At 63.1% G+C, this 25,416-nt stretch overlaps 1 protein-coding gene across 4 annotated transcripts in view; it reads right to left on the reverse strand.

The window, feature by feature from the left end:
- Window positions 1-25,416, reverse strand: part of hhip (hedgehog interacting protein) — a 354,853-nt gene that overhangs the window by 182,421 nt on the left and 147,016 nt on the right. The window lies entirely within an intron of this gene.

Here is a 25,416-nt window from a genome sequence, read left to right on the forward strand (position 1 = left end):
TGCCTGGATTCCCCCTCTCGCCGCATCTGCCTGAACCTCTCTCGCTACCTCTGCCTGAACCTCTCTCGCTGCCTCTGCCTGGATTCCCTCTCTCGCTGCCTCTGCCTGAACCTCTCTCGCCGCCTCTACCTGAACCTCTCTCGCCGCCTCTGACTGAACCTCTCTCGCTGCCTCTGCCTGAACCTCTCTCGCGGCCTCTGCCTGGATTCGCTCTCTCGCCGCCTTTGACCGGATTCCCTCTCTCACTGCCTCTGCCTGAACCTCTCTCGCTGCCTCTGCCTGGATTCCCTCTCTCGCTGCCTCTGCCTGAACCTCTCTCGCTGCCTCTGCCTGGATTCCCTATCTCGCTGCCTCTGCCTGGATTCCCCCTCTCGCTGTCTCTGCCTGGATTCCCTATCTCGCTGCCACTGCCTGAACCTCTCTCGCTGCCTCTGCCTGTATTCCCTCTCGCTGCCTCTGCCTGATCCTCTCTCGCTGCCTCTGCCTGAACCTCTCTCTCTGCCTCTGTCTGGATTCCCTCTCTCGCCGCCTCTGCCTGGATTCCCTCTCTCGCCGCCTCTGCCTGGATTCCCTGTCTCGCTGCCTCTGCCTGGATTCCCTATCTCGCTGCATCTGCCTGAACCTCTCTCGCTGCCTCTGTCTGGATTCCCTCTCTCGCTGCCTCTGCCTGAACCTCTCTCGCTGCCTCTGCCTGAACCTCTCTCACTGCCTCTGCCTGTATTCCCTCTCGCTGCCTCTGCCTGATCCTCTCTCGCTGCCTCTGCCTGAACCTCTCTCTCTGCCTCTGCCTGGATTCCCTCTCTCGCCGCCTCTGCCTGGATTCCCTCTCTCGCCGCCTCTGCCTGGATTCCCTCTCTCGCCGCCTCTGCCTGGATTCCCTCTCTCGCTGCCTCTGCCTGGATTCCCTATCTCGCTGCCTCTGCCTGGACCTCTCTCGCTGCCTCTGCCTGGATTCCCTCTATCGCAGCCTCTGCCTGGATTCCCTATCTCGCCGCCTCTGCCTGGATTCCCTCTCTCGCCGCCTCTGCCTGGATTCCCTCTCTCGCTGCCTCTGCCTGGATTCCCTGTCTCGCAGCCTCTGCCTGGATTCCCTCTCTCGCCGCCTCTGCCTGGATTCCCTCTCTAGCTGCCTCTGCCTGGATTCCGTCTCTCGCTGCCTCTGCCTGAACCTCTCTCGCTGCCTCTGCCTGAACCTCTCTCGCTGCCTCTGACTGGATTCCCCCTCTCGCTGCCTCTGCCTGGAATCCCTATCTCGCTGCCTCTGCCTGAACCTCTCTCGCTGCCTCTGCCTGTATTCCCTCTCTCGCCGCCTCTGCCTGGATTCCCCCTCTCGCTGCCTCTGCCTGGATTCCCTATCTCGCTGCCTCTGCCTTTACCACTCTGGCTGCTTCTGCCTGAACCTCTCTCGCAGCCTCTGCCTGGATTCCCTCTGTCGCCGCATCTGCCTGGATTCTCTCTCTCGCCGCCTCTGCCTGGGTTCCCTCTCTCGCCGCCTCTGCCTGGATTCCCTCTCTCGCCGCCTCTGCCTGGATTCCCCCTCTCGCCGCCTCTGCCTGGATTCCCTCTCTCGCGACCTCTGCCTGGATTCCCTCTCTCGCCGCCTCTGCCTGGATTCCCTCTCTCGCCGCCTCTGCCTGGATTCCATCTCTCGCCTCCTCTGCGTGGATTCCCTCTCTCGCCGCCTCTGCCTGGATTCCATCTCTCGCCGCCTCTGCCTGGATTCCCTCTCTCGCCGCCGCTGCCTGGATTCCCTCTCTCGCCGCCTCTGCCTGGATTCCCTCTCTCGCCGCCTCTGCCTGGATTCCCTCTCTCGCCGCCTCTGCCTGGATTCCCTCTCTCGCTGCCTCTACCTGAACCTCTCTCGCTGCCTCTGCCTGGATTCCCTCTCTCGCTGCCTCTGCCTGGATTCCCTCTCTCGCTGCCTCTGCCTGAACCTCTCTCGCTGCCTCTGCCTGAACCTCTCTCGCTGCCTCTGCTTGGATTCACACTCTCGCTGCCTCTGCCTGGATTCCCCCTCTCGCTGCCTCTGCCTGGAATCCCTCTATGGCTGCCTCTGCCTGGATTCCCTCTCTCGCTGCTTCTGCCTGAACCTCTCTCGCTGCCTCTGCCTGGATTCCCTCTCTCGCTGCCTCTGCCTGGATTCCCTCTCTCGCTGCCTCTGCCTGGATTCCCTCTCTCGCCGCCTCTGCCTGGATTCCCTCTCTCGCTGACGCTGCCTGCATTCCCTCTCTCGCCGCCTCTGCCTGGATTCCCTCTCTCGCTGCCTCTGCCTGGATTCCCTCTCTCGCTGCCTCTGCCTGGATTCCCTCTCTCGCCGACTCTGCCTGGATTCCCCCTCTCGCCGCCTCTGCCTGGATTCCCTCTCTCGCCGACTCTGCCTGGATTCCCTCTCTCGCCGCCTCTGCCTGGATTCCCTCTCTCGCTGCCTCTGCCTGGATTCCCTCTCTCGCCGCCTCTGCCAGGATTCCCTCTCTCGCTGCCTCTGTCTGAACCTCTCTCGCTGCCTCTGCCTGGATTAACACTCTCGCTGCCTCTGCCTGGATTAACACTCTCGCCGCCTCTGCCTGGATTCCCTCTCTCTCTGCCTCTGCCTGTATTCCCTCTCTCGCTACCTCTGCCTTTTTACCTCTCTCTCTGCCTCTGCCTGTATTCCCTCTCTCGCTGCTTCTGCCTGAACCTCTCTCGCTGCCTCTGCCTGTATTCCCTCTCTCGCTGCCGCTGCCTGAACCTCTCTCGCTGCCTCTGCCTGGATTCCCTCTCTCGCTGCCTCTGTCTGAACCTCTCTCGCTGCCTCTGCCTGGATTAACACTCTCACTGCCTCTGCCTGGATTAACACTCTCGCCGCCTCTGCCTGGATTCCCCCTCTCGCCGCCTCTGCCTGGATTCCCCCTCTCGCCGCCTCTGCCTGAACCCCTCTCGCCGCATCTGCCTGGATTCACTCTCTCGCTGCCTCTGCCTGAACCTCTCTCGCCGCCTCTACCTGAACCTCTCTCGCCGCCTCTGACTGAACCTCTCTCGCTGCCTCTGCCTGAACCTCTCTCGCGGCCTCTGCCTGGATTCGCTCTCTCGCCGCCTCTGCCTGGATTCCCTCTCTCGCTGCCTCTGCCTGAACCTCTCTCGCTGCCTCTGCCTGGATTCCCTCTCTCGCTGCCTCTGCCTGAACCTCTCTCGCTGCCTCTGCCAGGATTCCCTCTCTCGCTGCCTCTGCCTGAACCTCTCTCGCTGCCTCTGCCTGGATTCCCTCTCTCGCTGCCTCTGCCTGAACCTCTCTCGGCGCGTCTGACTGAACCTCTCTCGCTGCCTCTGCCTGAACTTCTCTCGCGGACTCTGCCTGGATTCGCTCTCTCGCCGCCTCTGCCTGGATTCCCTCTCTCGCTGCCTCTGACTGAACCTCTCTCGCTGCCTCTGCCTGAACCTCTCTCGCCGCCTCTGCCTGGATTCCCTCTCTCGCCGCCTCTGCCTGAACCTCTCTCGGCGCGTCTGACTGAACCTCTCTCGCTGCCTCTGCCTGAACCTCTCTCGCGGCCTCTGCCTGGATTCGCTCTCTCGCCGCCTCTGCCTGGATTCCCTCTCTCGCTGCCTCTGCCTGAACCCCTCTCTCGCTGCCTCTGCCTGAACCCCTCTCGCTGCCTCTGCCTGCTTTCGCTCTCTCGCTGCCTCTGCCTGGATTCCTTCTCTCACCGCCTCTCTCGCCGCCTCTGCCTGAACCCCTCTCTCGCTGCCTCTGCCTGGATTCCCTCTCTCGCTGACGCTGCCTGGATTCCCTCTCTCGCTGCCTCTGCCTGAAACTGTCTCGCTGCCTCTGCCTGAACCTCTCTTGCCGCATCTGCCTGGATTCCCTCTCCCGCTGCCTCTGCCTGGATTCCCTCTCTCGCCGCCTCGGCCTGGATTCCCTCTCTCGCTGCCTCTGCCTGAACCTCTCTCGCTGCCTCTGCCTGAACCTCTTTCGCTGTCTCTGCCTGAACCTCTGTCGCTGCCTCTGCCTGGAATCCCCCTCTCGCTGCCTCTGCCTGGATTAACACTGTCGCTGCCTCTGCCTGGATTCCCCGTCTCGCCGCCTCTGCCTGGATTCCCCGTCTCGCCGCCTCTGCCTGGATTCCATCTCTCGCCGCCTCTGTCTGGATTCACTCTCTCGCTGCCTCTGCCTGGATTCACTCTCTCGCTGCCTCTGCCTGAACCTCTCTCGCTGCCTCTGCCTGGATTCCCCCTCTCGCCGCATCTGCCTGAACCTCTCTCGCTACCTCTGCCTGAACCTCTCTCGCTGCCTCTGCCTGGATTCCCTCTCTCGCTGCCTCTGCCTGAACCTCTCTCGCCGCCTCTACCTGAACCTCTCTCGCCGCCTCTGACTGAACCTCTCTCGCTGCCTCTGCCTGAACCTCTCTCGCGGCCTCTGCCTGGATTCGCTCTCTCGCCGCCTTTGACCGGATTCCCTCTCTCACTGCCTCTGCCTGAACCTCTCTCGCTGCCTCTGCCTGGATTCCCTCTCTCGCTGCCTCTGCCTGAACCTCTCTCGCTGCCTCTGCCTGGATTCCCTATCTCGCTGCCTCTGCCTGGATTCCCCCTCTCGCTGTCTCTGCCTGGATTCCCTATCTCGCTGCCACTGCCTGAACCTCTCTCGCTGCCTCTGCCTGTATTCCCTCTCGCTGCCTCTGCCTGATCCTCTCTCGCTGCCTCTGCCTGAACCTCTCTCTCTGCCTCTGTCTGGATTCCCTCTCTCGCCGCCTCTGCCTGGATTCCCTCTCTCGCCGCCTCTGCCTGGATTCCCTGTCTCGCTGCCTCTGCCTGGATTCCCTATCTCGCTGCATCTGCCTGAACCTCTCTCGCTGCCTCTGTCTGGATTCCCTCTCTCGCTGCCTCTGCCTGAACCTCTCTCACTGCCTCTGCCTGTATTCCCTCTCGCTGCCTCTGCCTGATCCTCTCTCGCTGCCTCTGCCTGAACCTCTCTCTCTGCCTCTGCCTGGATTCCCTCTCTCGCCGCCTCTGCCTGGATTCCCTCTCTCGCCGCCTCTGCCTGGATTCCCTCTCTCGCCGCCTCTGCCTGGATTCCCTCTCTCGCTGCCTCTGCCTGGATTCCCTATCTCGCTGCCTCTGCCTGGACCTCTCTCGCTGCCTCTGCCTGGATTCCCTCTATCGCAGCCTCTGCCTGGATTCCCTATCTCGCCGCCTCTGCCTGGATTCCCTCTCTCGCCGCCTCTGCCTGGATTCCCTCTCTCGCTGCCTCTGCCTGGATTCCCTGTCTCGCAGCCTCTGCCTGGATTCCCTCTCTCGCCGCCTCTGCCTGGATTCCCTCTCTAGCTGCCTCTGCCTGGATTCCGTCTCTCGCTGCCTCTGCCTGAACCTCTCTCGCTGCCTCTGCCTGAACCTCTCTCGCTGCCTCTGACTGGATTCCCCCTCTCGCTGCCTCTGCCTGGAATCCCTATCTCGCTGCCTCTGCCTGAACCTCTCTCGCTGCCTCTGCCTGTATTCCCTCTCTCGCCGCCTCTGCCTGGATTCCCCCTCTCGCTGCCTCTGCCTGGATTCCCTATCTCGCTGCCTCTGCCTTTACCACTCTAGCTGCTTCTGCCTGAACCTCTCTTGCAGCCTCTGCCTGGATTCCCTCTGTCGCCGCATCTGCCTGGATTCTCTCTCTCGCCGCCTCTGCCTGGGTTCCCTCTCTCGCCGCCTCTGCCTGGATTCCCTCTCTCGCCGCCTCTGCCTGGATTCCCCCTCTCGCCGCCTCTGCCTGGATTACCTCTCTCGCGACCTCTGCCTGGATTCCCTCTCTCGCCGCCTCTGCCTGGATTCCCTCTCTCGCCGCCTCTGCCTGGATTCCATCTCTCGCCTCCTCTGCGTGGATTCCCTCTCTCGCCGCCTCTGCCTGGATTCCATCTCTCGCCGCCTCTGCCTGGATTCCCTCTCTCGCCGCCGCTGCCTGGATTCCCTCTCTCGCCGCCTCTGCCTGGATTCCCTCTCTCGCCGCCTCTGCCTGGATTCCCTCTCTCGCCGCCTCTGCCTGGATTCCCTCTCTCGCTGCCTCTACCTGAACCTCTCTCGCTGCCTCTGCCTGGATTCCCTCTCTCGCTGCCTCTGCCTGGATTCCCTCTCTCGCTGCCTCTGCCTGAACCTCTCTCGCTGCCTCTGCCTGAACCTCTCTCGCTGCCTCTGCTTGGATTCACACTCACGCTGCCTCTGCCTGGATTCCCCCTCTCGCTGCCTCTGCCTGGATTCCCCCTCTCGCTGCCTCTGCCTGGAATCCCTCTCTCGCTGCCTCTGCCTTTACCTCTGTCGCTGCTTCCGCCTGAACCTCTCTCGCCGCTTCTGCCTGGATTCCCTCTCTCGCCGCCTCTGCCTGGATTCCCTCTCTCGCTGCCTCTGCCTTTACCTCTCTCGCTGCTTCTGCCTGACCCTCTCTCGCCGCCTCTGCCTGGATTCACTCTCTCGCTGCCTCTGCCTTTACCACTCTCGCTGCTTCTGCCTGAACCTCTCTCGCAGCCTCTTCCTGGATTCCCTCTCTCGCCGCCTCTGCCTGAATTCCCTCTCTCGCCGCCTCTGCCTGGATTCCCTCTCTCGCCGGCTCTGCCTGGATTCCCTCTCTCGCCGCCTCTGCCTGGATTCCCTCTCTCGCTGCCTCTGCCTGGATTCCCTCTCTCGCTGCCTCTACCTGAACCTCTCTCGCGGCCTCTGCCTGGATTCCCTGTCTCGCTGCCTCTGCCTGAACCTCTCTCGCTGCCTCTGCCTGAACCTCTCTCGCTGCCTCTGCTTGGATTCACACTCTCGCTGCCTCTGCCTGGATTCCCCCTCTCGCTGCCTCTGCCTGGATTCCCCCTCTCGCTTCCTCTGCGTGGATTCCCTCTCTCGCTGCCTCTGCCTGGATTCCCTATCTCGCTGCCTCTGCCTGTACCTCTCTCGCTGCCTCTGCCTGGATTCCCCCTCTCGCTGCCTCTGCCTGGATTCCCTATCTCGCTGCCTCTGCCTGAACCTCTCTCGCTGCCTCTGCCTGTATTCCCTCTAGCTGCCTCCGCCTGATCCTCTCTCGCTGCCTCTGCCTGAACCTCTCTCTCTGCCTCTGCCTGGATTCCCTCTCTCGCTGCCTCTGCCTGGATTCCCCCTCTCGCCGCATCTGCCTGGATTCACTCTCTCGCTGCCTCTGCCTGAACCTCTCTCGCTGCCTCTGCCTGGATTCCCTCTCTCGCTGCCTCTGCCTGCACCTCTCTCGCCACCTCTGCCTGAATCCCTCTCGCCACCTCTGCCTGAACCTCTCTCGCCACCTCTGCCTGAACCTCTCTCGCCGCCTCTGCCTGGATTCCCTCTCTCGCTGCCTCTGCCTGGATTCCCTCTCTCGCTGCCTCTGCCTGAAGCTCTCTCGCTACGTCTGCCTGGATTCCCTCTCTCGCTGCCTCTGCCTGAACCTCTCTCGCTGCCTCTGCCTGGATTCCCTCTCTCGCTGCCTCTGCCTGAACCTCTCTTGCTGCCTCTGCCTGAACCTCTCTCGCTGCCTCTGCCTGAACCTCTCTCGCCGCCTCTGCCTGAACCTCTCTCGGCGCGTCTGACTGAACCTCTCTCGCTGCCTCTGCCTGAACCTCTCTCGAGGCCTCTGCCTGGATTCGCTCTCTCGCCGCCTCTGCCTGGATTCCCTCTCTCGCTGCCTCTGCCTGAACCCCTCTCTCGCTGCCTCTGCCTGAACCCCTCTCGCTGCCTCTGCCTGCTTTCGCTCTCTCGCTGCCTCTGCCTGGATTCCTTCTCTCGCCGCCTCTCTCGCCGCCTCTGTCTGGATTCCCTCTCTCGCTGCCTCTGCCAGCACCCCTCTCGCTGCGTCTGCCTGAACCTCTCTCGCCACGTCTGCCTGAATCCCTCTCGCCACCTCTGCCTGAACCTCTCTCGCCACCTCTGCCTGAACCTCTCTCGCCGCCTCTGCCTGGATTCCCTCTCTCGTGGCCTCTGCCTGGATTCCCTGTCTCGCTGCCTCTGCCTTTACCTCTGTCGCTGCTTCCGCCTGAACCTCTCTCGCCGCTTCTGCCTGGATTCCCTCTCTCGCCGCCTCTGCCTGGATTCCCTCTCTCGCTGCCTCTGCCTTTACCTCTCTCGCTGCTTCTGCCTGACCCTCTCTCGCCGCCTCTGCCTGGATTCACTCTCTCGCTGCCTCTGCCTTTACCACTCTCGCTGCTTCTGCCTGAACCTCTCTCGCAGCCTCTTCCTGGATTCCCTCTCTCGCCGCCTCTGCCTGAATTCCCTCTCTCGCCGCCTCTGCCTGGATTCCCTCTCTCGCCGGCTCTGCCTGGATTCCCTCTCTCGCCGCCTCTGCCTGGATTCCCTCTCTCGCTGCCTCTGCCTGGATTCCCTCTCTCGCTGCCTCTACCTGAACCTCTCTCGCGGCCTCTGCCTGGATTCCCTGTCTCGCTGCCTCTGCCTGAACCTCTCTCGCTGCCTCTGCCTGAACGTCTCTCGCTGCCTCTGCTTGGATTCACACTCTCGCTGCCTCTGCCTGGATTCCCCCTCTCGCTGCCTCTGCCTGGATTCCCCCTCTCGCTTCCTCTGCGTGGATTCCCTCTCTCGCTGCCTCTGCCTGGATTCCCTATCTCGCTGCCTCTGCCTGTACCTCTCTCGCTGCCTCTGCCTGGATTCCCCCTCTCGCTGCCTCTGCCTGGATTCCCTATCTCGCTGCCTCTGCCTGAACCTCTCTCGCTGCCTCTGCCAGTATTCCCTCTCGCTGCCTCCGCCTGATCCTCTCTCGCTGCCTCTGCCTGAACCTCTCTCTCTGCCTCTGCCTGGATTCCCTCTCTCGCTGCCTCTGCCTGGATTCCCCCTCTCGCCGCATCTGCCTGGATTCACTCTCTCGCTGCCTCTGCCTGAACCTCTCTCGCTGCCTCTGCCTGGATTCCCTCTCTCGCTGCCTCTGCCTGCACCTCTCTCGCCACCTCTGCCTGAATCCCTCTCGCCACCTCTGCCTGAACCTCTCTCGCCACCTCTGCCTGAACCTCTCTCGCCGCCTCTGCCTGGATTCCCTCTCTCGTGGCCTCTGCCTGGATTCCCTGTCTCGCTGCCTCTGCCTTTACCTCTGTCGCTGCTTCTGCCTGAACCTCTCTCGCCGCCTCTGCCTGGATTCCCTCTCTCGCCGCCTCTGCCTGGATTCACTCTCTCGCTGCCTCTGCCTTTACCACTCTCGCTGCTTCTGCCTGAACCTCTCTCGCAGCCTCTGCCTGGATTCCCTCTCTCGCTGCCTCTGCCTGAACCTCTCTCGCCGCCTCTGCCTGAACCTCTCTCGGCGCGTCTGACTGAACCTCTCTCGCTGCCTCTGCCTGAACCTCTCTCGAGGCCTCTGCCTGGATTCGCTCTCTCGCCGCCTCTGCCTGGATTCCCTCTCTCGCTGCCTCTGCCTGAACCCCTCTCGCTGCCTCTGCCTGCTTTCGCTCTCTCGCTGCCTCTGCCTGGATTCCTTCTCTCGCCGCCTCTCTCGCCGCCTCTGTCTGGATTCCCTCTCTCGCTGCCTCTGCCAGCACCCCTCTCGCTGCGTCTGCCTGAACCTCTCTCGCCACGTCTGCCTGAATCCCTCTCGCCACCTCTGCCTGAACCTCTCTCGCCACCTCTGCCTGAACCTCTCTCGCCGCCTCTGCCTGGATTCCCTCTCTCGTGGCCTCTGCCTGGATTCCCTGTCTCGCTGCCTCTGCCTTTACCTCTGTCGCTGCTTCCGCCTGAACCTCTCTCGCCGCTTCTGCCTGGATTCCCTCTCTCGCCGCCTCTGCCTGGATTCCCTCTCTCGCTGCCTCTGCCTTTACCTCTCTCGCTGCTTCTGCCTGACCCTCTCTCGCCGCCTCTGCCTGGATTCACTCTCTCGCTGCCTCTGCCTTTACCACTCTCGCTGCTTCTGCCTGAACCTCTCTCGCAGCCTCTTCCTGGATTCCCTCTCTCGCCGCCTCTGCCTGAATTCCCTCTCTCGCCGCCTCTGCCTGGATTCCCTCTCTCGCCGGCTCTGCCTGGATTCCCTCTCTCGCCGCCTCTGCCTGGATTCCCTCTCTCGCTGCCTCTGCCTGGATTCCCTCTCTCGCTGCCTCTACCTGAACCTCTCTCGCGGCCTCTGCCTGGATTCCCTGTCTCGCTGCCTCTGCCTGAACCTCTCTCGCTGCCTCTGCCTGAACCTCTCTCGCTGCCTCTGCTTGGATTCACACTCTCGCTGCCTCTGCCTGGATTCCCCCTCTCGCTGCCTCTGCCTGGATTCCCCCTCTCGCTTCCTCTGCGTGGATTCCCTCTCTCGCTGCCTCTGCCTGGATTCCCTATCTCGCTGCCTCTGCCTGTACCTCTCTCGCTGCCTCTGCCTGGATTCCCCCTCTCGCTGCCTCTGCCTGGATTCCCTATCTCGCTGCCTCTGCCTGAACCTCTCTCGCTGCCTCTGCCTGTATTCCCTCTCGCTGCCTCCGCCTGATCCTCTCTCGCTGCCTCTGCCTGAACCTCTCTCTCTGCCTCTGCCTGGATTCCCTCTCTCGCTGCCTCTGCCTGGATTCCCCCTCTCGCCGCATCTGCCTGGATTCACTCTCTCGCTGCCTCTGCCTGAACCTCTCTCGCTGCCTCTGCCTGGATTCCCTCTCTCGCTGCCTCTGCCTGCACCTCTCTCGCCACCTCTGCCTGAATCCCTCTCGCCACCTCTGCCTGAACCTCTCTCGCCACCTCTGCCTGAACCTCTCTCACCGCCTCTGCCTGGATTCCCTCTCTCGTGGCCTCTGCCTGGATTCCCTGTCTCGCTGCCTCTGCCTTTACCTCTGTCGCTGCTTCTGCCTGAACCTCTCTCGCCGCCTCTGCCTGGATTCCCTCTCTCGCCGCCTCTGCCTGGATTCCCTCTCTCGCTGCCTCTGCCTTTACCTCTCTCGCTGCTTCTGCCTGACCCTCTCTCGCCGCCTCTGCCTGGATTCACTCTCTCGCTGCCTCTGCCTTTACCACTCTCGCTGCTTCTGCCTGAACCTCTCTCGCAGCCTCTTCCTGGATTCCCTCTCTCGCCGCCTCTGCCTGAATTCCCTCTCTCGCCGCCTCTGCCTGGATTCCCTCTCTCGCCGCCTCTGCCTGGATTCCCTCTCTCGCCGCCTCTGCCTGGATTCCCTCTCTCGCCGCCTCTGCCTGGATTCCCTCTCTCGCTGCCTCTACCTGAACCTCTCTCGCTGCCTCTGCCTGGATTCCCCCTCTCGCTGCCTCTGCCTGGATTCCCCCTCTCGCTTCCTCTGCGTGGATTCCCTCTCTCGCTTCCTCTGCGTGGATTCCCTCTCTCGCTGCCTCTGCCTGGATTCCCTATCTCGCTGCCTCTGCCTGAACCTCTCTCGCTGCCTCTGCCTGGATTCCCTATCTCGCTGCCTCTGCCTGAACCTCTCTCGCTGCCTCTGCCTGTATTCCCTCTCGCTGCCTCCGCCTGATCCTCTCTCGCTGCCTCTGCCTGAACCTCTCTCTCTGCCTCTGCCTGGATTCCCTCTCTCGCTGCCTCTGCCTGGATTCCCCCTCTCGCCGCATCTGCCTGGATTCACTCTCTCGCTGCCTCTGCCTGAACCTCTCTCGCTGCCTCTGCCTGGATTCCCTCTCTCGCTGCATCTGCCTGAACCTCTCTCGCCGCCTCTGCCTGAACCTCTCTCGCCGCCTCTGACTGAATCTCTCTCGCTGCCTCTGCCTGAACCTCTCTCGCGGCCTCTGCCTGGATTCGCTCTCTCGCCGCCTCTGCCTGGATTCCCTCTCTCGCTGCCTCTGCCTGGATTCCCTCTCTCGCTGCCTCTGCCTGAACCTCTCTCGCTGCCTCTGCCTGGATTCCCTGTCTCGCTGCCTCTGCCTGAACCTCTCTCGCGGCCTCTGCCTGGATTCGCTCTCTCGCCGCCTCTGCCTGGATTCCCTCTCTCGCTGCCTCTGCCTGGATTCCCTCTCTCGCTGCCTCTGCCTGAACCCCTCTCGCTGCCTCTGCCTGCTTTCGCTCTCTCGCTGCCTCTGTCTGGAATACCTCTCTCGCCGCCTCTGCCTGAATCTCTCTCGCCACCTCTGCCTGAACCTCTCTCGCCGCCTCTGCCTGGATTCCCTCTCTCGTGGCCTCTGCCTGGATTCCCTGTCTCGCTGCCTCTGCGTGGATTCCCTGTCTCGCCGCCTCTGCCTGGATTCCCTCTCTTGCCACCTCTGCCTGGATTCCCTCTCTCGCTGCCTCTGCCTTTACCTCTCTCGCTGCCTCTGCCTGAACCGCTCTCGCCGCCTCTGCCTGGATTCACTCTCTCGCTGCCTCTGCCTTTACCACTCTCGCTGCTTCTGCCTGAACCTCTCTCGCAGCCTCTGCCTGGACTCCCACTTTCGCCGCATCTGCCTGGATTCTCTCTCTCGCCGCCTCGGCCTGGATTCGCTCTCTCGCCGCCTCTGCCTGGATTCCCTCTCTCGCCGCCTCTGCCTGGATTCCCTCTCTCGCCGCCTCTGACTGAACCTCTCTCGCCGCCTCTGCGTGGATTCCCTCTCTCGCCGCCTCTGCGTGGATTCCCTCTCTCGCCGCCTCTGCGTGGATTCCCTCTCTCGCTGCCTCTGCCTGGATTCCCTCTTTCGCTACCTCTGCCTGGATTCCCTCTCTCGCCGCCTCTGCCTGGATTCCCTGTCTCGCCGCTTCTGAGTGGATTCCCTCTCTCGGCGCCTCTGCGTGGATTCCCTCTCTCGCCGCATCTGCCTGGATTCCCTCTCTCGCCGCCTCTGCCTGGATTCCCTCTCTCGCCGCCTCTGCCTGGATTCCCTATCTCGCCGCCTCTGCCTGGATTCCCTCTCTCGCCGCCTCTGCCTGGACTCCCTCTCTCGCCGCCTCTGCCTGGATTCCCTCTCTCGCTGCCTCTGCCTGGATTCCCTCTCTCGCTGCCTCTGCCTGAACCTCTCTCGCCGCCTCTGCCTGAACCTCTCTCGCCGCCTCTGCCTGAACCTCTCTCGCTGCCTCTGCCTGGATTCCCTCTCTCGCTGCCTCTGCCTGGATTCCCTCTCTCGCTGCCTCTGCCTGGATTCCCTCTCTCGCCGCCTCTGCCTGGATTCCCTCTCTCGCCGCCTCTGCCTGGATTCCCTCTCTCGCCGCCTCTGCCTGGATTCCCTCTGTCGCCGTCTCTGCCTGGATTCCCTATCTCGCTGCATCTGCCTGAACCTCTCTCGCTGCCTCTGTCTGGATTCCCTCTCTCGCTGCCTCTGCCTGAACCTCTCTCGCCGCCTCTGCCTGAACCTCTCTCACTGCCTCTGCCTGTATTCCCTCTCGCTGCCTCTGCCTGATCCTCTCTCGCTGCCTCTGCCTGAACCTCTCTCTCTGCCTCTGCCTGGATTCCCTCTCTCGCCGCCTCTGCCTGGATTCCCTCTCTCGCCGCCTCTGCCTGGATTCCCTCTCTCGCCGCCTCTGCCTGGATTCCCTCTCTCGCTGCCTCTGCCTGGATTCCCTCTATCGCAGCCTCTGCCTGGATTCCCTATCTCGCCGCCTCTGCCTGGATTCCCTCTCTCGCCGCCTCTGCCTGGATTCCCTCTCTCGCTGCCTCTGCCTGGATTCCCTGTCTCGCAGCCTCTGCCTGGATTCCCTCTCTCGCCGCCTCTGCCTGGATTCCCTCTCTAGCTGCCTCTGCCTGGATTCCGTCTCTCGCTGCCTCTGCCTGAACCTCTCTCGCTGCCTCTGCCTGAACCTCTCTCGCTGCCTCTGACTGGATTCCCCCTCTCGCTGCCTCTGCCTGGAATCCCTATCTCGCTGCCTCTGCCTGAACCTCTCTCGCTGCCTCTGCCTGTATTCCCTCTCTCGCCGCCTCTGCCTGGATTCCCCCTCTCGCTGCCTCTGCCTTTACCACTCTAGCTGCTTCTGCCTGAACCTCTCTCGCAGCCTCTGCCTGGATTCCCTCTGTCGCCGCATCTGCCTGGATTCTCTCTCTCGCCGCCTCTGCCTGGGTTCCCTCTCTTGCCGCCTCTGCCTGTATTCCCTCTCTCGCCGCCTCTGCCTGGATTCCCCCTCTCGCCGCCTCTGCCTGGATTCCATCTCTCGCGACCTCTGCCTGGATTCCCTCTCTCGCCGCCTCTGCCTGGATTCCCTCTCTCGCCGCCTCTGCCTGGATTCCATCTCTCGCCTCCTCTGCGTGGATTCCCTCTCTCGCCGCCTCTGCCTGGATTCCCTGTCTCGCCGCCTCTGCCTGGATTCCCTGTCTCGCCGCCTCTGCCTGGATTCCCTCTCTCGCCGCCTCTGCCTGGATTCCCTCTGTCGCCGCCTCTGCCTGGATTCCATCTCTCGCCGCCTCTGCCTGGATTCCCTCTCTCGCCGCCGCTGCCTGGATTCCCTCTCTCGCCGCCTCTGCCTGGATTCCCTCTCTCGCCGCCTCTGCCTGGATTCCCTCTCTCGCTGCCTCTACCTGAACCTCTCTCGCTGCCTCTGCCTGGATTCCCTCTCTCGCTGCCTCTGCCTGGATTCCCTCTCTCGCTGCCTCTGCCTGAACCTCTCTCGCTGCCTCTGCCTGAACCTCTCTCGCTGCCTCTGCTTGGATTCACACTCTCGCTGCCTCTGCCTGGATTCCCCCTCTCGCTGCCTCTGCCTGGATTCCCCCTCTCGCTGCCTCTGCCTGGAATCCCTCTCTCGCTGCCTCTGCCTGGATTCCCTATCTCGCTGCCTCTGCCTGAACCTCTCTCGCTGCCTCTGCCTGGATTCCCCCTCTCGCTGCCTCTGCCTGGATTCCCTCTCTCGCTGCCTCTGCCTGGATTCCCTCTCTCGATGCCTCTGCCTGGATTCCCTATCTCGCTGCCTCTGCCTGAACCTCTCTCTCTGCCTCTGCCTGGATTCCCTCTCTCGCTGCCTCTGCCTGCACCTCTCTCGCTGCCTCTGCCTCAACCTCTTTCGCTGCCTCTGCCTGGATTAACACTCTCGCTGCCTCTGCCTGGATTCCCTCTCTCGCTGTCTCTGCCTGCACCTCTCTCGCTGCCTCTGCCTGAACCTCTCTCGCTGCCTCTGCTTGGATTCACACTCTCGCTGCCTCTGCCTGGATTGCCCCTCTCGCTGCCTCTGCCTGGATTCCCCCTCTCGCTGCCTCTGCCTGGATTCCCTCTCTCGCTGCCTCTGCCTGAACCTCTCTCGCTGCCTCTGCCTGGATTCCCTCTCTCGCTGCCTCTGCCTGAAGCTCTCTCGCTACGTCTGCCTGGATTCCCTCTCTCGCTGCCTCTGCCTGAACCTCTCTCGCTGCCTCTGCCTGGATTCCCTCTCTCGCTGCCTCTGCCTGAATCTCTCTCGCCGCCTCTGCCTGAACCTCTCTCGGCGCGTCTGACTGAACCTCTCTCGCTGCCTCTGCCTGAACCTCTCTCGAGGCCTCTGCCTGGATTCGCTCTCTCGCCGCCTCTGCCTGGATTCCCTCTCTCGCTGCCTCTGCCTGAACCCCTCTCTCGCTGCCTCTGCCTGAACCCCTCTCGCTGCCTCTGCCTGCTTTCGCTCTCTCGCTGCCTCTGCCTGGATTCCTTCTCTCGCCGCCTCTCTCGCCGCCTCTGTCTGGATTCCCTCTCTCGCTGCCTCTGCCAGCACCCCTCTCGCTGCGTCTGCCTGAACCTCTCTCGCCACGTCTGCCTGAATCCCTCTCGCCACCTCTGCCTGAACCTCTCTCGCCACCTCTGCCTGAACCTCTCTCGCCGCCTCTGCCTGGATTCCCTCTCTCGTGGCCTCTGCCTGGATTCCCTGTCTCGCTGCCTCTGCCTTTACCTCTGTCGCTGCTTCCGCCTGAACCTCTCTCGCCGCTTCTGCCTGGATTCCCTCTCTCGCCGCCTCTGCCTGGATTCCCTCTCTCGCTGCCTCTGCCTTTACCTCTCTCGCTGCTTCTGCCTGACCCTCTCTCGCCGCCTCTGCCTGGATTCACTCTCTCGCTGCCTCTGCCTTTACCACTCTCGCTGCTTCTGCCTGAACCTCTCTCGCAGCCTCTTCCTGGATTCCCTCTCTCGCCGCCTCTGCCTGAATTCCCTCTCTCGCCGCCTCTGCCTGGATTCCCTCTCTCGCCGGCTCTGCCTGGATTCCCTCTCTCGCCGCCTCTGCCTGGATTCCCTCTCTCGCTGCCTCTGCCTGGATTCCCTCTCTCGCTGCCTCTACCTGAACCTCTCTCGCGGCCTCTGCCTGGATTCCCTGTCTCGCTGCCTCTGCCTGAACCTCTCTCGCTGCCTCTGCCTGAACCTCTCTCGCTGCCTCTGCTTGGATTCACACTCTCGCTGCCTCTGCCTGGATTCCCCCTCTCGCTGCCTCTGCCTGGATTCCCCCTCTCGCTTCCTCTGCGTGGATTCCCTCTCTCGCTGCCTCTGCCTGGATTCCCTATCTCGCTGCCTCTGCCTGTACCTCTCTCGCTGTCTCTGCCTGGATTCCCCCTCTCGCTGCCTCTGCCTGGATTCCCTATCTCGCTGCCTCTGCCTGAACCTCTCTCGCTGCCTCTGCCTGTATTCCCTCTCGCTGCCTCCGCCTGATCCTCTCTCGCTGCCTCTGCCTGAACCTCTCTCTCTGCCTCTGCCTGGATTCCCTCTCTCGCTGCCTCTGCCTGGATTCCCCCTCTCGCCGCATCTGCCTGGATTCACTCTCTCGCTGCCTCTGCCTGAACCTCTATCGCTGCCTCTGCCTGGATTCCCTCTCTCGCTGCCTCTGCCTGCACCTCTCTCGCCACCTCTGCCTGAATCCCTCTCGCCACCTCTGCCTGAACCTCTCTCGCCACCTCTGCCTGAACCTCTCTCGCCGCCTCTGCCTGGATTCCCTCTCTCGCTGCCTCTGCCTGGATTCCCTCTCTCGCTGCCTCTGCCTGAAGCTCTCTCGCTACGTCTGCCTGGATTCCCTCTCTCGCTGCCTCTGCCTGAACCTCTCTCGCTGCCTCTGCCTGGATTCCCTCTCTCGCTGCCTCTGCCTGAACCTCTCTCGCCGCCTCTGCCTGAACCTCTCTCGGCGCGTCTGACTGAACCTCTCTCGCTGCCTCTGCCTTTACCTCTGTCGCTGCTTCCGCCTGAACCTCTCTCGCCGCTTCTGCCTGGATTCCCTCTCTCGCCGCCTCTGCCTGGATTCCCTCTCTCGCTGCCTCTGCCTTTACCTCTCTCGCTGCTTCTGCCTGACCCTCTCTCGCCGCCTCTGCCTGGATTCACTCTCTCGCTGCCTCTGCCTTTACCACTCTCGCTGCTTCTGCCTGAACCTCTCTCGCAGCCTCTTCCTGGATTCCCTCTCTCGCCGCCTCTGCCTGAATTCCCTCTCTCGCCGCCTCTGCCTGGATTCCCTCTCTCGCCGGCTCTGCCTGGATTCCCTCTCTCGCCGCCTCTGCCTGGATTCCCTCTCTCGCTGCCTCTGCCTGGATTCCCTCTCTCGCTGCCTCTACCTGAACCTCTCTCGCGGCCTCTGCCTGGATTCCCTGTCTCGCTGCCTCTGCCTGAACCTCTCTCGCTGCCTCTGCCTGAACCTCTCTCGCTGCCTCTGCTTGGATTCACACTCTCGCTGCCTCTGCCTGGATTCCCCCTCTCGCTGCCTCTGCCTGGATTCCCCCTCTCGCTTCCTCTGCGTGGATTCCCTCTCTCGCTGCCTCTGCCTGGATTCCCTATCTCGCTGCCTCTGCCTGTACCTCTCTCGCTGCCTCTGCCTGGATTCCCCCTCTCGCTGCCTCTGCCTGGATTCCCTATCTCGCTGCCTCTGCCTGAACCTCTCTCGCTGCCTCTGCCTGTATTCCCTCTCGCTGCCTCCGCCTGATCCTCTCTCGCTGCCTCTGCCTGAACCTCTCTCTCTGCCTCTGCCTGGATTCCCTCTCTCGCTGCCTCTGCCTGGATTCCCCCTCTCGCCGCATCTGCCTGGATTCACTCTCTCGCTGCCTCTGCCTGAACCTCTCTCGCTGCCTCTGCCTGGATTCCCTCTCTCGCTGCCTCTGCCTGCACCTCTCTCGCCACCTCTGCCTGAATCCCTCTCGCCACCTCTGCCTGAACCTCTCTCGCCACCTCTGCCTGAACCTTTCTCACCGCCTCTGCCTGGATTCCCTCTCTCGTGGCCTCTGCCTGGATTCCCTGTCTCGCTGCCTCTGCCTTTACCTCTGTCGCTGCTTCTGCCTGAACCTCTCTCGCCGCCTCTGCCTGGATTCCCTCTCTCGCCGCCTCTGCCTGGATTTCCTCTCTCGCTGCCTCTGCCTTTACCTCTCTCGCTGCTTCTGCCTGACCCTCTCTCGCCGCCTCTGCCTGGATTCACTCTCTCGCTGCCTCTGCCTTTACCACTCTCGCTGCTTCTGCCTGAACCTCTCTCGCAGCCTCTTCCTGGATTCCCTCTCTCGCCGCCTCTGCCTGAATTCCCTCTCTCGCCGCCTCTGCCTGGATTCCCTCTCTCGCCGCCTCTGCCTGGATTCCCTCTCTCGCCGCCTCTGCCTGGATTCCCTCTCTCGCCGCCTCTGCCTGGATTCCCTCTCTCGCTGCCTCTACCTGAACCTCTCTCGCTGCCTCTGCCTGGATTCCCCCTCTCGCTGCCTCTGCCTGGATTCCCCCTCTCGCTTCCTCTGCGTGGATTCCCTCTCTCGCTTCCTCTGCGTGGATTCCCTCTCTCGCTGCCTCTGCCTGGATTCCCTATCTCGCTGCCTCTGCCTGAACCTCTCTCGCTGCCTCTGCCTGGATTCCCTATCTCGCTGCCTCTGCCTGAACCTCTCTCGCTGCCTCTGCCTGTATTCCCTCTCGCTGCCTCCGCCTGATCCTCTCTCGCTGCCTCTGCCTGAACCTCTCTCTCTGCCTCTGCCTGGATTCCCTCTCTCGCTGCCTCTGCCTGGATTCCCCCTCTCGCCGCATCTGCCTGGATTCACTCTCTCGCTGCCTCTGCCTGAACCTCTCTCGCTGCCTCTGCCTGGATTCCCTCTCTCGCTGCATCTGCCTGAACCTCTCTCGCCGCCTCTGCCTGAACCTCTCTCGCCGCCTCTGACTGAATCTCTCTCGCTGCCTCTGCCTGAACCTCTCTCGCGGCCTCTGCCTGGATTCGCTCTCTCGCCGCCTCTGCCTGGATTCCCTCTCTCGCTGCCTCTGCCTGGATTCCCTCTCTCGCTGCCTCTGCCTGAACCTCTCTCGCTGCCTCTGCCTGGATTCCCTGTCTCGCTGCCTCTGCCTGAACCTCTCTCGCGGCCTCTGCCTGGATTCGCTCTCTCGCCGCCTCTGCCTGGATTCCCTCTCTCGCTGCCTCTGCCTGGATTCCCTCTCTCGCTGCCTCTGCCTGAACCCCTCTCGCTGCCTCTGCCTGCTTTCGCTCTCTCGCTGCCTCTGTCTGGAATACCTCTCTCGCCGCCTCTGCCTGAATCTCTCTCGCCACCTCTGCCTGAACCTCTCTCGCCGCCTCTGCCTGGATTCCCTCTCTCGTGGCCTCTGCCTGGATTCCCTGTCTCGCTGCCTCTGCGTGGATTCCCTGTCTCGCCGCCTCTGCCTGGATTCCCTCTCTTGCCACCTCTGCCTGGATTCCCTCTCTCGCTGCCTCTGCCTTTACCTCTCTCGCTGCCTCTGCCTGAACCGCTCTCGCCGCCTCTGCCTGGATTCACTCTCTCGCTGCCTCTGCCTTTACCACTCTCGCTGCTTCTGCCTGAACCTCTCTCGCAGCCTCTGCCTGGACTCCCACTTTCGCCGCATCTGCCTGGATTCTCTCTCTCGCCGCCTCGGCCTGGATTCCCTCTCTCGCCGCCTCTGCCTGGATTCCCTCTCTCGCCGCCTCTGCCTGGATTCCCTCTCTCGCCGCCTCTGACTGAACCTCTCTCGCCGCCTCTGCGTGGATTCCCTCTCTCGCCGCCTCTGCGTGGATTCCCTCTCTCGCCGCCTCTGCGTGGATTCCCTCTCTCGCTGCCTCTGCCTGGATTCCCTCTTTCGCTACCTCTGCCTGGATTCCCTCTCTCGCCGCCTCTGCCTGGATTCCCTCTCTCGCCGCCTCTGCCTGGATTCCCTGTCTCGCCGCTTCTGAGTGGATTCCCTCTCTCGGCGCCTCTGCGTGGATTCCCTCTCTCGCCGCATCTGCCTGGATTCCCTCTCTCGCCGCCTCTGCCTGGATTCCCTCTCTCGCCGCCTCTGCCTGGATTCCCTATCTCGCCGCCTCTGCCTGGATTCCCTCTCGCTGCCTCCGCCTGATCCTCTCTCGCTGCCTCTGCCTGAACCTCTCTCTCTGCCTCTGCCTGGATTCCCTCTCTCGCTGCCTCTGCCTGGATTCCCCCTCTCGCCGCATCTGCCTGGATTCACTCTCTCGCTGCCTCTGCCTGAACCTCTCTCGCTGCCTCTGCCTGGATTCCCTCTCTCGCTGCATCTGCCTGAACCTCTCTCGCCGCCTCTGCCTGAACCTCTCTCGCCGCCTCTGACTGAATCTCTCTCGCTGCCTCTGCCTGAACCTCTCTCGCGGCCTCTGCCTGGATTCGCTCTCTCGCCGCCTCTGCCTGGATTCCCTCTCTCGCTGCCTCTGCCTGGATTCCCTCTCTCGCTGCCTCTGCCTGAACCTCTCTCGCTGCCTCTGCCTGGATTCCCTGTCTCGCTGCCTCTGCCTGAACCTCTCTCGCGGCCTCTGCCTGGATTCGCTCTCTCGCCGCTTCTGAGTGGATTCCCTCTCTCGGCGCCTCTGCGTGGATTCCCTCTCTCGCCGCATCTGCCTGGATTCCCTCTCTCGCCGCCTCTGCCTGGATTCCCTCTCTCGCCGCCTCTGCCTGGATTCCCTATCTCGCCGCCTCTGCCTGTATTCCCTCTCGCTGCCTCCGCCTGATCCTCTCTCGCTGCCTCTGCCTGAACCTCTCTCTCTGCCTCTGCCTGGATTCCCTCTCTCGCTGCCTCTGCCTGGATTCCCCCTCTCGCCGCATCTGCCTGGATTCACTCTCTCGCTGCCTCTGCCTGAACCTCTCTCGCTGCCTCTGCCTGGATTCCCTCTCTCGCTGCATCTGCCTGAACCTCTCTCGCCGCCTCTGCCTGAACCTCTCTCGCCGCCTCTGACTGAACCTCTCTCGCTGCCTCTGCCTGAACCTCTCTCGCGGCCTCTGCCTGGATTCGCTCTCTCGCCGCCTCTGCCTGGATTCCCTCTCTCGCCGCCTCTGCCTGGATTCCCTCTCTCGCCGCCTCTGCCTGGATTCCCTCTCTCGCCGCCTCTGACTGAACCTCTCTCGCCGCCTCTGCGTGGATTCCCTCTCTCGCCGCCTCTGCGTGGATTCCCTCTCTCGCCGCCTCTGCGTGGATTCCCTCTCTCGCTGCCTCTGCCTGGATTCCCTCTTTCGCCACCTCTGCCTGGATTCCCTCTCTCGCCGCCTCTGCCTGGATTCCCTCTCTCGCCGCCTCTGCCTGGATTCCCTGTCTCGCCGCTTCTGAGTGGATTCCCTCTCTCGGCGCCTCTGCGTGGATTCCCTCTCTCGCCGCATCTGCCTGGATTCCCTCTCTCGCCGCCTCTGCCTGGATTCCCTCTCTCGCCGCCTCTGCCTGGATTCCCTATCTCGCCGCCTCTGCCTGGATTCCCTCTCGCTGCCTCCGCCTGATCCTCTCTCGCTGCCTCTGCCTGAACCTCTCTCTCTGCCTCTGCCTGGATTCCCTCTCTCGCTGCCTCTGCCTGGATTCCCCCTCTCGCCGCATCTGCCTGGATTCACTCTCTCGCTGCCTCTGCCTGAACCTCTCTCGCTGCCTCTGCCTGGATTCCCTCTCTCGCTGCATCTGCCTGAACCTCTCTCGCCGCCTCTGCCTGAACCTCTCTCGCCGCCTCTGACTGAATCTCTCTCGCTGCCTCTGCCTGAACCTCTCTCGCGGCCTCTGCCTGGATTCGCTCTCTCGCCGCCTCTGCCTGGATTCCCTCTCTCGCTGCCTCTGCCTGGATTCCCTCTCTCGCTGCCTCTGCCTGAACCTCTCTCGCTGCCTCTGCCTGGATTCCCTGTCTCGCTGCCTCTGCCTGAACCTCTCTCGCGGCCTCTGCCTGGATTCGCTCTCTCGCCGCTTCTGAGTGGATTCCCTCTCTCGGCGCCTCTGCGTGGATTCCCTCTCTCGCCGCATCTGCCTGGATTCCCTCTCTCGCCGCCTCTGCCTGGATTCCCTCTCTCGCCGCCTCTGCCTGGATTCCCTATCTCGCCGCCTCTGCCTGGATTCCCTCTCGCTGCCTCCGCCTGATCCTCTCTCGCTGCCTCTGCCTGAACCTCTCTCGCTGCCTCTGCCTGGATTCCCTCTCTCGCTGCCTCTGCCTGAACCTCTCTCGCCGCATCTGCCTGGATTCCCTCTCTCGCCGCCTCTGCCTGGATTCCCTCTCTCGCCGCCTCTGCCTGGATTCCCTCTCTCGCCGCCTCTGCCTGGATTCCCTGTCTCGCCGCTTCTGAGTGGATTCCCTCTCTCGGCGCCTCTGCGTGGATTCCCTCTCTCGCCGCATCTGCCTGGATTCCCTCTCTCGCCGCCTCTGCCTGGATTCCCTCTCTCGCCGCCTCTGCCTGGATTCCCTATCTCGCCGCCTCTGCCTGGATTCCCTCTCGCTGCCTCCGCCTGATCCTCTCTCGCTGCCTCTGCCTGAACCTCTCTCGCTGCCTCTGCCTGGATTCCCTCTCTCGCTGCCTCTGCCTGAACCTCTCTCGCTGCCTCTGCCTGGATTCCCTGTCTCGCTGCCTCTGCCTGAACCTCTCTCGCGGCCTCTGCCTGGATTCGCTCTCTCGCCGCTTCTGAGTGGATTCCCTCTCTCGGCGCCTCTGCGTGGATTCCCTCTCTCGCCGCATCTGCCTGGATTCCCTCTCTCGCCGCCTCTGCCTGGATTCCCTCTCTCGCTGCCTCTGCCTGGATTCCCTCTCTCGCTGCCTCTGCCTGAACCTCTCTCGCTGCCTCTGCCTGGATTCCCTGTCTCGCTGCCTCTGCCTGAACCTCTCTCGCGGCCTCTGCCTGGATTCGCTCTCTCGCCGCTTCTGAGTGGATTCCCTCTCTCGGCGCCTCTGCGTGGATTCCCTCTCTCGCCGCATCTGCCTGGATTCCCTCTCTCGCCGCCTCTGCCTGGATTCCCTCTCTCGCCGCCTCTGCCTGGATTCCCTATCTCGCCGCCTCTGCCTGTATTCCCTCTCGCTGCCTCCGCCTGATCCTCTCTCGCTGCCTCTGCCTGAACCTCTCTCTCTGCCTCTGCCTGGATTCCCTCTCTCGCTGCCTCTGCCTGGATTCCCCCTCTCGCCGCATCTGCCTGGATTCACTCTCTCGCTGCCTCTGCCTGAACCTCTCTCGCTGCCTCTGCCTGGATTCCCTCTCTCGCTGCATCTGCCTGAACCTCTCTCGCCGCCTCTGCCTGAACCTCTCTCGCCGCCTCTGACTGAATCTCTCTCGCTGCCTCTGCCTGAACCTCTCTCGCGGCCTCTGCCTGGATTCGCTCTCTCGCCGCCTCTGCCTGGATTCCCTCTCTCGCCGCCTCTGCCTGGATTCCCTCTCTCGCCGCCTCTGCCTGGATTCCCTCTCTCGCCGCCTCTGCCTGGATTCCCTGTCTCGCCGCTTCTGAGTGGATTCCCTCTCTCGGCGCCTCTGCGTGGATTCCCTCTCTCGCCGCATCTGCCTGGATTCCCTCTCTCGCCGCCTCTGCCTGGATTCCCTCTCTCGCCGCCTCTGCCTGGATTCCCTATCTCGCCGCCTCTGCCTGGATTCCCTCTCGCTGCCTCCGCCTGATCCTCTCTCGCTGCCTCTGCCTGAACCTCTCTCGCTGCCTCTGCCTGGATTCCCTCTCTCGCTGCCTATGCCTGAACCTCTCTCGCTGCCTCTGCCTGGATTCCCTGTCTCGCTGCCTCTGCCTGAACCTCTCTCGCGGCCTCTGCCTGGATTCGCTCTCTCGCCGCTTCTGAGTGGATTCCCTCTCTCGGCGCCTCTGCGTGGATTCCCTCTCTCGCCGCATCTGCCTGGATTCCCTCTCTCGCCGCCTCTGCCTGGATTCCCTCTCTCGCCGCCTCTGCCTGGATTCCCTATCTCGCCGCCTCTGCCTGGATTCCCTCTCTCGCCGCCTCTGCCTGGACTCCCTCTCTCGCCGCCTCTGCCTGGATTCCCTCTCTCGCTGCCTCTGCCTGGATTCCCTCTCTCGCTGCCTCTGCCTGAACCTCTCTCGCCGCCTCTGCCTGAACCTCTCTCGCTGCCTCTGCCTGAACCTCTCTCGCTGCCTCTGCCTGGATTCCCTCTCTCGCTGCCTCTGCCTGGATTCCCTCTCTCGCTGCCTCTGCCTGGATTCCCTCTCTCGCCGCCTCTGCCTGGATTCCCTCTCTCGCCGCCTCTGCCTGGATTCCCTCTCTCGCCGCCTCTGCCTGGATTCCCTCTGTCGCCGTCTCTGCCTGGATTCCCTCTCGCTGCCTCTGCCTGGATTCCCCCTCTCGCTGCCTCTGCCTGAACCTCTATCGCTGCCTCTGCCTGAAACCCTCTCGCTGCCTCTGCCTGGATTCCCCCTCTCGCTGCCTCTGCCTGGATTTCCCCTCTCTCGCTGCCTCTGCCTGGATTCCCTTTCTCGCTGCCTCTGCCTGGATTCCCACTCTCGCTGCCTCTGCCTGGATTCCCCCTCTCGCTGCCTCTGCCTGGATTCCCCCTCTCGCTGCCTCTGCCTGGATTCCCCCTCTCGCTGCCTCTGCCTGGATTCCCCCTCTCGCTGCCTCTGCCAGGATTCCCTCTCTCGCCGCCTCTGCCTGGATTCCCTCTCTCGCCGCCTCTGCCTGGATTCCCTCTGTCGCTGCCTCTGCCTGGATTCCCTCTGTCGCCGCCTCTGCCTGGATTCCCTCTCTCGCCGACTCTGCCTGGATTCCCTCTCGCTGCCTCTGCCTGGATTCCCTCTCTCGCCGACTCTGCCTGGATTCCCCCTCTCGCTGCCTCTGCCTGCACCGCTCTCGCTGCCTCTGCCTGGATTCCCTCTGTCGCTGCCTCTGCCTGGATTCCCTCTCTCGCTGTCTCTGCCTGGATTCCCTCTCTCGCTGCCTCTGCCTGGATTCCCCCTTTCGCTGCCTCTGCCTGAACCTCTCTCGCCGCCTCTACCTGAACCTCTCTCGCCGCCTCTGACTGAACCTCTCTCGCTGCCTCTGCCTGAACCTCTCTCGCGGCCTCTGCCTGGATTCGCTCTCTCGCCGCCTCTGACCGGATTCCCTCTCTCGCTGCCTCTGCCTGAACCTCTCTCGCTGCCTCTGCCTGGATTCCCTCTCTCGCTGCCTCTGCCTGAACCTCTCTCGCCGCCTCTGACCGGATTCCCTCTTTCGCTGCCTCTGCCTGAACCTCTCTCGCCGCCTCTGACCGGATTCCCTCTTTCGCTGCCTCTGCCTGAACCTCTCTCGCTGCCTCTGCCTGGAATCCCCCTCTCGCTGCCTCTGCCTGGATTCCCTCTCTCGCTGCCTCTGCCTGGATTCCCTCTCTCGCTGCCTCTGCCTGGATTCCCTCTCTCGCCGCCTCTGCCTGGATTCCCTCTCTCGCTGACGCTGCCTGCATTCCCTCTCTCGCCGCCTCTGCCTGGATTCCCTCTCTCGCTGCCTCTGCCTGGATTCCCTCTCTCGCTGCCTCTGCCTGGATTCCCTCTCTCGC

The sequence above is a fragment of the Hemitrygon akajei genome, chromosome 4 (assembly GCF_048418815.1).
Source record: "Hemitrygon akajei chromosome 4, sHemAka1.3, whole genome shotgun sequence".
Lineage (NCBI taxonomy): Eukaryota > Metazoa > Chordata > Chondrichthyes > Myliobatiformes > Dasyatidae > Hemitrygon > Hemitrygon akajei.